Raw genomic sequence first — 13,884 nt, forward strand, 5'->3', positions numbered from 1 at the left:
GTGTGTGGGGATTAAACATTTCCGGATTGGACCGAGACTTGCCAAGCGGCCTTGGTTTACTACCGGTAGACCGCCTGTCAAGTTTCGTATCATTTGGACTTCGTTTGATACTCCAACGGTTAACCGAGGGACCGAAAAGGCCTCGTGTGTGTTGCATCCCAACACCCCTCCAATTTGGCCCAAAACCCACCTAACTCTGCTCCATCATCTAGAGCGTTCGATCACGATCGCGTGGCCGAAAACCGCACCTCATTTGGACTCTCCTAGCTCCCTCTATGCCTATATATACACCCCCTCCAAATCCGGATCTTTCTCCCCCCCCCCCCCCCCCCGAAACCCTAAAAAAAATCATCATCGTCGCCGCCGGACAGCTTCCCCCACCGACGGACGTGTCCGTTGCACCTCGTTGCCGCCACATAGCGCCTCCCTATTGGCCGCCGCCCGTGCCCACTTCGCCGCACCGCGCGGGCCCGCTCGGCCCGTGGCCGGCCCCCGCGGCCAAGCGCGCCGCCGCCCGCCTCATCTCCCGTCCGCCGCCTCGCGCCGCCTCCCTCACCTGCCGCGCCGCCCCGCTCCGCCCAAGCCGCCACCCGCCGCGCCGCCTCGCCGACGCCGGTCGCCGCCTCCTCCGCCTCGCCCGCCACCTCCGCCGCCTCGCCGCGTCCGCGCCACCTCGCCGCCCTCCGCCGTCCTTCTCCGTCGACCCCGGCCGCCGTCGCCTCACCGGAGTGCGTGCCCCGGTCAACCTCGATCCGTGCGCCGATCTGGATCCGGATCCGTGAACAGTAAACCCTAGGGGTAAAAATTTCGTCTAAGTCCCAGAACTGCAGATCCAAGTGCCTCTGTTCGTAGCTCTGTAACTTTGCATCTGTAGCTCCGATTCATGCATATAGCATGTCAAAATGTTCATCTCACATAGTACATCATTTCATTCCATTGCATCATTTTCATTTGAGCTCATCTTGATGCCCAAAATGCTGTTAGAAGAGGGCTACTTGAGTTAATTGCCAGATCTGTTACTCCGTTTAGCACTTTTGTCTTTTTTTGCCATGATTAATGTGTGCATGATATGCCCGTGAGTTCTACTTATGTTTTGTTAAGGGTTTTGGCATCTTTCTAGAGGTGCAACCCATGTATTTTTGTGATGTGTGTGGTGTCTAGCACAAGCTTGCAAAGTGAGGCACTTGGTAATTCTGTTTTCAGGGACTTAGCAATTCCACCAAGTCCTTGAACTGTTTATCTCATATGGCCATATGTTCATGTTGTTTCCTAGTGATCCGTGCCACTTTTGAGGATGATTAGTAAGGATGTTTTGTTAATATTGTAGTGCTCTATCCATACATGTCTTTGTTTGCAATTATGGATCACCCTAGCTTGAGTCAATCGAGCTCTACTTTTGCTACTTTGTGAATCTGGGCAGATTGTCAACTTGCTTGCAATTTTGCCGGTGATGTTGTAGTTGATGCGTGGATGCTATGCTATTGTTCTTGCCATGTATAGCTTGCATTTTGTGCCTTCTTGATGGGTGTATGCTTGTCTTGCCATGACTTGCTCTGTAGTGAGTGCATCGAGCTCGTATACATGCCTACTTGAGTTATATTTCAGCATGTGTCAGTTTTTCACAAAGTCTGAAACTGATTATGTTTTTGCTATGTTCACATGCTTGCAATTGTATTTTTTTATCCCTTTTGGCTCAAGGTCACTAAGGGACTTTTGTTAATCTCTTTGAGTAGCTCCATGCCATGCTTTACTTTGCCATGTTCAGGTCCGAAGAGGGCTACCTGATCTGAAATTCCAGACAAGTGTTGATTTCACTAAGTCTGAGATCTGTTTGCCATTTGCATTTTTGCCATGCTTGTTTGAATCTGTTAATGGATGATTTGGCCGTAGCTCATGCTAGACTTTTGTTAAGCATCTTGTGTGCATTCCTGCCATGTATTTTGTTGTCATGTTTGAGTGCTGTAGCATGTTCATTTCTTTGCATTTAGATGCCTACTTGCTGTAAATCGCAGACCGGTGTCATTTTTGAATCGCTTGCCATTTCCAAATCGTAACTCCGATTCCGGCGTTCTTTATATCGTTTTCAAGCGATTTCATCTCATCTTTCCAGTGGCACACTTGGATTTCTAAGTTGAAGCCAGGTTCATGCATTTCCTGTCATATCTTGCATTTTGCATCCCGCATCGCATCCCGCATAGCATATCATCTTTGCATTGTGTTGTTTGAGTTTGCACGTGGTTGATTGTGTCCTTGTTGCTTGTTTGTCTTGTTTGGGTAGAGCCGGGAGACGAGTTCGCTAACGAGGAGCCCGTTGAGTTTGGTTTCGAGGATCCAGTCAACTCTGACAACTGTGCAGGCAAGATGATCATACCCTCGAAATCACTACTATCTTTGCTATGCTAGTTTGCTCGCTCTTTTGCTATTCCATTGCTACGATGCCTACCACTTGCTTGCAAGCCTCCCAAATTGCCATGTCAAACCTCTAACCCACCAATGTCCTAGCAAACCGTTGATTGGCTATGTTACCGCTTTGCTTAGCCCCTCTTATAGCGTTGCTAGTTGCAGGTGAAGATTGGAGGCCGTTCCTTGTTGGAACATATATTTTACTTGTTGGGGATATCATTATATTGCTATGTTATATTAATGCATCTATATACTTGGTAAAGGGTGGAAGGCTCGGCCTCTCGCCTAGTGTTTTGTTCCACTCTTGCCGCCCTAGTTTCTGTCATATCGGTGTTATGTTCCCGGATTTTGTGTTCCTTACGCGGTTGGGTTATAATGGGAACCCCTTGATAGTTCGCCTTGATTAAAGCCTTTCCAGCAATGCCCAACATTGGTCTTACCATTCGCCACCTAGCCTTTTCTTTCCCTTGGGTTCTGCAGACTCAAGGGTCATCTTATTTTAACCCCCCCAGGTTAGTGCTCCTCTGAGTGTTGGTCCCACCGAGCGATGTCCGGGGCTACCAGGGGCAACTCTGGGCTGGCCTACCCGACGTCTGGCTCATCTGAGTGTGCCCTGAGAAAGAGATATGTGCAGCTCCTATCGGGATTTGTCGGCACATTCGGGCGGTGTTGCTGGACTTGTTTTAACCTGTCGAAGTGTCTTGAATTACCGAGATACCGAGTCTGATCGGAACGTCTTGGGAGGAGGTCTATTCCTTCGTTGACCGTGAGAGCTTGTCATGGGCTAAGTTGGGACTCCCCTGCAAGGGTTTGAACTTTCGAAAGCCGTGCCCGCGGTTATGGGCAGATGGGAATTTGTTAATGTCCGGTTGTAGATAACTTGAACCTTAACTTAATTAAAATGAATCAACTGAGTGTGTTACCGTGATGGCCTCTTCTCGGCGGTGTCCGGGAAGTGGACACGGTGTTGGAGTAATGTTTGCGCAGGTTGCTCTCTAGTTTCTCGCTCGCGCTTTGCCTCCTCTTGTCGCTCTCTTTTGCGAATAAGTTAGCCACCATATTTGCTAGTCGCTTGCTGCAGCTCCACTCATATTTTACCTTGCCATTCCTATAAGCTTAAATAGTTTTGATCGCGAGGGTGCGAGATTGCTAAGTCCCTGTGGCTCACAGATTACTATTACACCAGGTGCAGGGCCTGATGATTCCGCTCCAGGAGACACGTATGAGCTCAAGTGGGAGTTCGACGAAGACTCTCAACGTTACTATGTTTCCTTTCCCGATGATCAGTAGTGGTGCCCAGTTGGGGGTGAACGGGACCGTTATCGCATGTTGGGTTCTCTTTTATTTTGGCGCCGTAGTCGGGCCATGAGTGTTTGTATGATGTAATGTTATTTATGTACTTGATTGACGTGGCAAGTGTAAGCCAACTATGTTATCTCCCCTTTATTATTTATATTACATGGGATGTTGTGAAGATTACCTAACTTGCGACATATGCCTTCAATGCGATTATGCCTCTAAGTCATGCCTCGACACGTGGGAGATATAGTCGCATCGAGGGTGTTACAAGTTGGTAATCAGAGCCTTCCCCGACCTTAGGAGCCCCATTGCTTGATCGGTTTTAGCGGCCGAGTTGTGTCTAGAAAAATGTTTTGAGTCTTTTAGGAATTATATATCGGAGAGATTAGGAATTCTTTTTACTTCCCAGTCTCCTCATCGCTCTGGTAAGGCATCCTGACATAGAGTTTTGAATTTTATCTTCTCAAATTTCACTAAAAAAAATTTAGGATCACGCGGGTATCTTGGAATCGTTCCGATGGTTTTATGATGGGAACATTGTCTTGGTGCCTCCTGTGAAGGGTTTAGTGGAAGTGTCCCGGGGAGTTGAGCTCTGAGGTGTTGTCATCATAATTTTATCGTTGCAGTTCTGGAATACCTGAGTCTAGTACGGCGACATCGAAAATCTCTTTTATGCAGTTCGTTGGTGAGATAACCTCGACGCCACCCAGTACTGGGGCGGGAGTTCGGGAGTATCGCCATAACTTGTATAACGGATGCTTTTCGAAGGTTGAGGTAGATGGTTTCCGAAGGTTTCTTGGTTATGTGTTGAAGGATGGATACAGCTGGATGTAGGATTTGCTAGTTTGGGTGAGATATTATGCTTCCCCTGTATCCCCAACACGTGATTGCATAACCGGAAAGGTTCGGGAGTTTCATAGGTGGGAATTCTAGTAGCTCTAGTTCTTCTTCCACAGATATTGGTTTGAGATTGGGATTTCTTACCGATTATTCGTTCTTGATCCGTACCTTGTTGAATTATTTCTCTACCTTAATTCTACGTGGCTTCTCAATTTATGGATATGTGACCATTTCAAGAGGAATGCATTCGTTCATTTTGTTCGGATGTGAAGACTATATGTTGTAATTTTCATTCTGTTGGATTCAGTTTCAATATTTGTCTATCAATGTGCTAATGTTGGTCAACCTCTTCAGGATGGCTCCTCCAACGCACACGACTCCAAATCCTGATTCACCACCACCTCCACCTCCTCCAGAGGCATGGCAAGCTGTGATGGCCGCAACCAATGCAAACACACAGCTGATCATGCAAATTCTTCAAGAGCGCAATCAAGGCAACCAAGGGAATCAAGGCAGCAATCAGAATCACTTTGCTACACTCAACCAGTTCCTTGCTAACGGGCCAAAGACTTTCAGCAATTGTGTTGAGGCAACCGATGCTGACGATTGGCTTGTGGATCTGTGCAAGCATTTCAAGTGCAGTAACGTCAGGTCTGAGGACTTTGTCAAGTTCGCTTCCTTCCAACTCAAAGATCAAGCTGCAGAATGGTTCCAGCAATACAAGGACTTCAGAGGTGGACGTGTTATCACTTGGGATGATTTCCGTCGTGATTTCCCAGCTCATCATATTCCCAGAGCGTGGTTGAAAGCAAGCGTGAGGAATTCCGCAATCTGAAGCAAGGCTCTTTGTCTGTCTATGACTACAACAAGTTGTTCCAGAAGCTCGCCCGCTTTGCCAAGCAGGACGTCCCTGATGAGAAGAGCATGATATACCAGTTCAGGGGTGGTCTCAGAGAAGAAATCCAGCTAGCTCTTGTTCTCTTCGAGCCCTTGAGATATGATGAGTTCTACAACATGGCACTGAAGCAAGAGGCTGCTCAGTTGAGGTGCAACGCTTCCAAGAAGTGAGTCAGAGATGTTACTCCTTCTTCCTCTACTCAAGTGGCCAAGCAGCAGAAGTATTGGCTTCCTCCTCCTCCGTTCCGTCAGCCGTATCAGCAGAAGAGCAAAGGTGGCAGTGGTTCTTCCCACCCACCCAACCCTGGCTTTCAGAACAAGACTTCGTCTCAACCTCCAAGATCGAGTGCTCCGTATCACCGTCCGCTTTCAGAGGTCACGTGCAACAAGTGCCAACAGAAGGGTCACTATGCCAACAAGTGTTTCAACCAGAGGCGTCTTCCTCCTCCTCCTCCTGTCAGATCGGCAAGTACAGCTGTGGTCAAGCATAACCCCATGTCCGCCAAGGTCAACTTGCTGAATGCAGCTCAGGCAGAGGAATCACCAGATGTGATCATGGGTAACCTTCCTGTTAATGATATTCCTACAAAAGTTCTTTTTGACACGGGTGCATCGCATTGTTTCATCTCGAGGCCATTTGTTTCTAAGCATGAGTTGCCTTTACAAGATTTGCCTAGACAGTTATCTGTTGTTTCTCCGGGTAAATTCATGAATGCAAGCGCTATTGCCCCAGATGTTTCTATCACTTTGGGCGATTACAAGTTTCTCTCTTCTTCGATGGTTCTTGGTAACTCGGATATTGATCTTATTCTTGGGATGGATTGGCTTTCTAAGCACAAGGCACATCTCGATTGTGTAGCCAGGCAGATTCAATTGACTCATTTGTCTGAGGATGTAATTGTCTTTGCCGCTCGGGATAATACCATCCGTCTGTTTTCTCTCAATGAGAAGGGTGAATTGGACGCTATCTCGCAATTCCAGTCGTTTGCGAATATCAAGACGTCTTTCCAGAAGAGCTTCCAGGAATGCCTCCGCAACGGCCAGTCAAATTCGTTATTGATCTTGAGCCTGGCAAGGAACCTGTGTGCAAACGTCCTTACAAGCTCGGACCTGAAGAGTTGAAGGAGCTGAAGAAGCAACTCGATATTCAAGAGAAAATGGGTCTCATCCGCCTAGTTCTTCTCCGTGGGGTTGTGGTGTTCTTTTTGTGAAGAAGAAGGATGGAACGGACCGACTTTGTGTTGATTACCGTCCAGTGAACAAGAAGAACATCAAGAACAAATATCCACTTCCCAACATCAATGAGCTCTTCGAACAACTCAAAGGTGCCCAAGTATTCTCCAAGCTTGATCTCCGCATGGGTTATCACCAGATTTGCATTCGTGAGCAAGATATTCCCAAGACGGCTTTCAGGACAAGCTTTGGTTCATATGAATACACTGTCAAGTCTTTTGGTCTCGCCAACGCTCCTCCGACGTTCTCTCGCATGATGAACTTCATCTTCAACGCCTACACCAATGACTTTGTTTTGGTCTATCTCGACGACATTCTGGTTTTCTCGAAGAACAAGGAAGATCATGCCAAGCACTTGCGTTTGGTTCTTGATAAGCTCAGGGAACATCAGTTCTACGCCAAGTTCTCCAAGTGTGAGTTTTGGCTCGATGAGGTTCTTTATCTTGGTCATCTCATCTCTGCCAAGGGCATTGCCGTGAATCCTGAGAAGGTGTCTGCAATTGTGAATTGGGAACCTCCTCAGAACGTGAAGCAACTCCATAGCTTCCTCGGTCTCGCAAGCTATTGCCGAAGATTCGGTGAAAACTTTTCTAAGATCGCGAAGCCTCTCTCAAATCTTCTCCAGAAGCACGTCAAGTACGTTTGGTCTCCGGAGTGTGATATTTCTTTCAACACTTTGAAAGAGAAATTGATCACTACTCAAGTTTTGACTCCGCCTGATGAATCCAAGCCGTACGAGGTCTTTTGTGATGCCTCTCTCCAAGGTCTTGGCGCAGTTTTGATGCAAGAGAAGAAAGTTGTTGCTTATACATCTCGCCAGTTAAAGCCGAATGAGAAGAACTACCCCACTCACGATCTCAAGTTGGCGGAAGTTGTGCATGCTCTTTTGACTTGGAGACATCTTCTATTGGGAAGAAAAGTGGATATTTTCACTTATCACAAGAGTCTCAAGTACATATTCACTCAGCCTAATGTCAACCTCAGGCAAACTCGATGGGTTGAGATGATTCAAGAGTATAATCCGAGTATCGAGTATACTCCGGGCAAGGCCAATGTGATTGCTGATGCATTGAGCAGAAAGGCCTACTACAATAGTCTGATTCTCAAGCCTTATCAACCCGAGCTTTGTGAAGCTTTCCGCAAACTTAATCTGCAAGTTGTTCCTCAAGGTTTCCTCGCCAACCTTCAAGTCTCTCCTACCTTGGAAGACCAGATTCGCCAAGCCCAGCTTCTTGATGCTATGGTGAAAAAGGTGAAGATTGGGATTGCCAAGAGTCAGTCCAAGTACAAGTGCTACCGCCTTGATGACAAGGACACTCTCTTCTTCGAGGATCGTATTGTTGTACCCAAAGGTGACCTCCGTAAAGTGATCATGAACGAGGCTCACAATTCTTTCCTCTCCATCCACCTTGGGAGCACGAAGATGTATCAGGACCTTAAGCAAGCTTATTGGTGGACTCGAATGAAGCGCGAGATCGCTCAATTCGTAAATGAATGTGATGTCTGCAGAAGAGTGAAGGCAGAACACCAAAGGCCAGCAGGTCTCCTCCAACCTCTTGCCATTCCAGAATGGAAGTTTGACCACATTGAAATGGACTTCGTGACTGGGTTTCCAAAGTCCAAGCGTGGCAATGATGCTATATTCATTGTCATCTACAAACTCACCAAAGTGGCTCACTTTCTGCCTATCAAAGAGTCGATCACTGCAGCTCAATTGGCGGAACTCTATACCTCTCGTATTGTCTCTCTACACGGTATTCCTCAAGTGATCTCTTCAGACCGTGGTAGCATCTTTACCTCGAAGTTTTGGGATTCTTTTAAGAAGGCCATGGGCACCAACATCCGCTTCAGCACAGCTTTCCATCCTCAAACTAGCGGTCAAGTCGAGCGTGTCAACCAGATTCTTGAAGATATGCTCAGGGCGTGTGTGATCTCCTTTGGCATGAAGTGGGAGGATTGTCTTCCTTGTGCTGAATTCTCCTACAACAACAGTTTTCAAGCAAGTTCGGGCAAGGCCCCTTTTGAAATTCTGTATGGCAGGAAGTGTCGTACCCCTCTCAACTGGTCCGAAACCGGTGAACGCCAGCTTTTGGGTAATGACTTAATCACAGAGGCAGAAGAAATGTGCAAAGTCATTCGTGATAACCACAAAGCAGCCCAATCCCGCCAGAAGAGCTACTATGATAGTAAGCACCGTGATTTGGCTTTCGAGATCGGAGATCATGTTTACCTCCGCGTCTCTCCTATGAAAGGTACTCGTCGCTTCGGTATCAAAGGGAAGCTTGCTCCTAGATACGTGGGACCTTTCAAGATTGTTAGCAAGAGAGGCGACCTTGCCTATCAACTCGAGCTTCCTTCAAACTTTGCAAATGTTCATGACGTGTTCCATGTCTCTCAGCTTCGAAAGTGCTTCAAGACTCCTAACCGCACCGTCAACTTCGAGGACATTGAGCTCCAAGAAGATCTCACTTATTGTGAGCACCCAGTTGCTATTCTTGAAGAGACTGAACGCAAGACTCGCAACAAGTCAATCAAATTTCTCAAAGTCAAGTGGTCACACCATTCCGACCGTGAAGCTACCTGGGAACACGAGGATCACCTCCGTTCTGAGTACCCGGTGTTCTTTCAGTCCTAGATCTCGGGACGAGATCCTTTCGTAGTGGTGGAGTGTTGTAACACCTCGGATATAACTTTCCCTATTTGTACTCCAACTCTTGCCGTTTCCGGCGTTAAGTTATATTTATTTCCTCGGGTTCGGGTTTTGTCTCCGTGTGTTGTTATCGTTGTCATGCATCTCATATCATGTCATCATGTGCATTACATTTGCATACGTGCTTGTCTCAGGCATTCGAGCATTTTTCCCGTTGTCCGTTTTGCATTCCGGCGCTTCGTTCTCCTCCGGTGGTCATTTCTAGCCTTCTTTCGTGTGTGGGGATTAAACATTTCCGTATTGGACCGAGACTTGCCAAGCGGCCTTGGTTTACTACCGGTAGACCGCCTGTCAAGTTTCGTATCATTTGGACTTCGTTTGATACTCCAACGGTTAACCGAGGGACCGAAAAGGCCTCGTGTGTGTTGCAGCCCAACACCCCTCCAATTTGGCCCAAAACCCACCTAACTCTGCTCCATCATCTAGAGCGTTCGATCACGATCGCGTGGCCGAAAACCGCACCTCATTTGGACTCTCCTAGCTCCCTCTATGCCTATCTATCCACCCCTCCAAATCCGGATCTTTCTCCCCCCCGAAACCCTAAAAAAATCATCATCGTCGCCGCCGGACAGCTTCCCCCACCGACGGACGTGTCCGTTGCACCTCGCCGCCGCCATGTGGCGCCTCCCTATTGGCCGCCGCCCGTGCCCACTTCGCCGCACCGCGCGGGCCCGCTCGGCCCGTGGCCAGCCCCCGCGGCCCAGTGCGCCGCCGCCCGCCTCCTCTCCCGTCCGCCGCCTCGCGCCGCCTCCCTCACCTGCCGCGCCGCCCCGCTCCGCCCGAGCCGCCGCCCGCCGCCTCGCCCGCCGCGCCGCCTCGCCGACGCCGACCGCCGCCTCCTCCGCCTCACCCGCCGCCTCACCGACACCGGCCGCCGCCTCCGCCGCCTCGCCGCGTCCGCGCCCCCTCGTCGCCCTCCGCCGTCCTTCTCCGTCGACCCCGGCCGCCGTCGCCTCACCGGAGTGTGTGCCCCGGTCAACCTCGATCCGTGCGCCGATCTGGATCTGGATCCGTGAACAGTAAACCCTAGGGGTAAAAATTTCGTCTAAGTCCCAGAACTGCAGATCCAAGTGCCTCCGTTCGTAGCTCCGTAACTTTGCATCCGTAGCTCCGATTCATGCATATAGCATGTCAAAATGTTCATCTCAGAGAGTACATCATTTCATTCCATTGCATCATTTTCATTTGAGCTCATATTGATGCCCGAAATGCTGTTAGAAGAGGGCTACTTGAGTTAATTGCCAGATCTGTTACTCCATTTAGCACTTTTGTCTTTTTTGCCATGATTAATGTGTGCATGATATGCCCGTGAGTTCTACTTATGTTTTGTTAAGAGTTTTGTCATCTTTCCAGAGGTGCAACCCATGTATTTTTAGGATGTGTGTGGTGACTTGTGCAAGCTTGCAAAGTGGTGCACTTGCTAATTCTGTTTTCAGGGACTTAGTGATTTCACTAAGTCCTAGAGCTGTTTATCTCATGTTGCCATGCATGTTGTTTCCTAGTGATCCGTGCCTCTTTTGAGGATGATCAGTAAGGGAGTTTTGTTAATATTGTAGTGCTCTATCCATCCATGTCTTTTTTGCATTTATGGAGCACCCTAGCTTGAGTCAATCGAGCTCTACTTTTGCTACTTTGTGAATCTGGGCAGATTGTCAACTTGTTTGCAATTTTGTCGGTGATGTTGTAGTTGATGCGTGCATGCTATGCTATTGTTCTTGCCATGTGTAGCTTGCATTTTGTGCCTTCTTGATGGGAGTATGCTTGTATTGCCATGACTTGCTCTGTAGTGAGTGCATCGAGCTCGTATACATGCCTACTTGAGTTATATTTCAGCATGTGTCACTTTTTCACTAAGTCTGAAACTGATTATGTTTTTGCTATGTTCACATGCTTGCAATTGTATTTTCTGATCCCTTTTGGCTCCAGATCACTAAGGGACTTTTGTTAAGCTCTTTGAGTAGCTCCATGCCATGCTTTACTTTGCCATGTTCAGGTCCTGTAGCATGTAGTTTTGTTGCTCCAAAGAGGGCTACCTGATCTGAAATTCCAGACATGTGTTGATTTCACCAAGTCTGAGATCTGTTTGCCATTTGCATTTTTGCCATGCTTGTTTGAACCTGTTAATGGATGATTTGGCCGTAGCTCAGTGCTAGACTTTTGTTAAGCATCTTGTGTGCATCCTTTCCATGTATTTTGTTGTCATTTTTGAGTGTTGTAGCATGTTCATTTCTTTGCATTTAGATGCCTACTTGCTGTAAATCGCAGACCGGTGTCATTTTTGAATCGCTTGCCATTTCCAAACCGTAACTCCGATTCCGGCGTTCTTTATATCATTTTCAAGCGATTTCATCTAATCTTTCCAGTGGCACACTTGGATTTCCAAGTTGAGGCCAGGTTCATGTATTTCCTGTCATATCTTGCATTTTGCACCCCGCATCGCATCCCGCATAGCATATCATCTTTGCATTGTGTTGTTTGAGTTTGCACGTGGTTGATTGTGTCCTTGTTGCTTGTTTGTCTTGTTTGGGTAGAACCGGGAGACGAGTTCGCTAACGAGGAGCCCGTTGAGTTTGCTTTCGAGGATCCAGTCAACTCTGACAACTGTGCAGGCAAGATGATCATACCCTCGAAATCACTACTATCTTTGCTATGCTAGTTTGCTCGCTCTTTTGCTATGCCATTGCTACAATGCCTACCACTTGCTTGCAAGCCTCCCAAATTGCCATGTCAAACCTCTAACCCACCAATGTCCTAGCAAACCGTTGATTGGCTATGTTACCGCTTTGCTTAGCCCCTCTTATAGCGTTGTTAGTTGCAGGTAAAGATTGGAGGCCGTTGCTTGTTGGAACATATATTTTACTTGTTGGGGATATCATTATATTGCTATGTTATCTTAATGCATCTATATACTTGGTAAAGGGTGGAAGGCTCGGCCTCTCACCTAGTGTTTTGTTCCACTCTTGCCGCCCTAGTTTCTGTCATATCGGTGTTCTGTTCCCGGATTTTGCGTTCCTTACGCGGTTGGGTTATAATGGGAACCCCTTGATAGTTCTCCTTGATTAAAGCCTTTCCAGCAATGCCCAACATTGGTCTTACCATTCGCCACCTAGCCTTTTCTTTCCCTTGGGTTCTGCAGACTCAAGGGTCATCTTATTTTAACCCCCCCCCCCCCGGGTCAGTGCTCCTCTGAGTGTTGGTCCCACCGAGCGATGTCCGGGGCCACCAGGGGCAACTCTGGGATGGCCTACCCGATGTCTGGCTCATCTGAGTGTGCCCTGAGAAAGAGATATGTGCAGCTCCTATCGGGATTTGTCGGCACATTCGGGCGGTGTTGCTGGACTTGTTTTAACCTGTCGAAGTGTCTTGAATTACCGAGATACCGAGTCTGATCGGAACGTCTTGGGAGGAGGTCTATTCCTTCGTTGACCATGAGAGCTTGTCATGGGCTAAGTTGGGACTCCCCTGCAGGGATTTGAACTTTCGAAAGCCGTGCCCGCGGTTATGGGCAGATGGGAATTATTTAATGTCCGGTTGTAGATAACTTGAACCTTAACTTAATTAAAATGAATCAACTGAGTGTGTTACCATGATGGCCTCTTCTCGATGGAGTCCGGGAAGTGGACACGGTGTTGGAGTAATGTTTGCGCAGGTTGCTCTCTAGTTTCTCGCTCGCGCTTTGCCTCCTCTTCTCGCTCTCTTTTGCGAATAAGTTAGCCACCATATTTGCTAGTCGCTTGCTGCAGCTCCACTCATATTTTACCTTGCCATTCCTATAAGCTTAAATAGTTTTGATCGCGAGGGTGCGAGATTGCTAAGTCCCTGTGGCTCACAGATTACTATTACACCAGATGCAGGGCCTGATGATTCCGCTCCAGGAGACACGTATGAGCTCAAGTGGGAGTTCGACGAAGACTCTCAACGTTACTATGTTTCCTTTCCCGATGATCAGTAGTGGTGCCCAGTTGGGGGTGAACGGGACCGTTATCGCATGTTAGGTTCTCTTTTATTTTGGCGCCGTAGTCGGGCCATGAGTGTTTGTATGATGTAATGTTATTTATGTACTTGATTGACGTGGCGAGTGTAAGCCAACTATGTTATCTCCCCTTTATTATTTATATTACATGGGATGTTGTGAAGCTTACCTAACTTGCGACATATGCCTTCAATGCGATTATGCCTCTAAGTCGTGCCTCGACACGTGGGAGATATAGTCGCATCGAGGGTGTTACAACAGGAGAGGCGACCAGGGCTGGCCCGCGTGCCCCTCCCCCCGTAGTCCGAATAGGACAAGGAGAGGGGGCGGCGCCCCCCCCCCTTTCCTTCTCTCCCTTCTCTTTCCCCCTCCCGAATCCTATTCCAACTAGGGAAGGGGGGAAGTCCTACTCCCGGTGGGAGTAGGACTCCTCCTGGCGCGCCTCCTCCCTGGCCGGCCGCACCCCCCTTGCTCCTTTATATACGGGGACAAGGTGGCACCCCATATACACAATAATTGATCAAGTTGA

The sequence above is a fragment of the Triticum urartu genome, chromosome 2A, assembly GCF_056163025.1.
Source record: "Triticum urartu cultivar PI428250 chromosome 2A, HENAU_Tu73, whole genome shotgun sequence".
In the NCBI taxonomy this organism is placed as follows: Eukaryota; Viridiplantae; Streptophyta; class Magnoliopsida; order Poales; family Poaceae; genus Triticum; species Triticum urartu.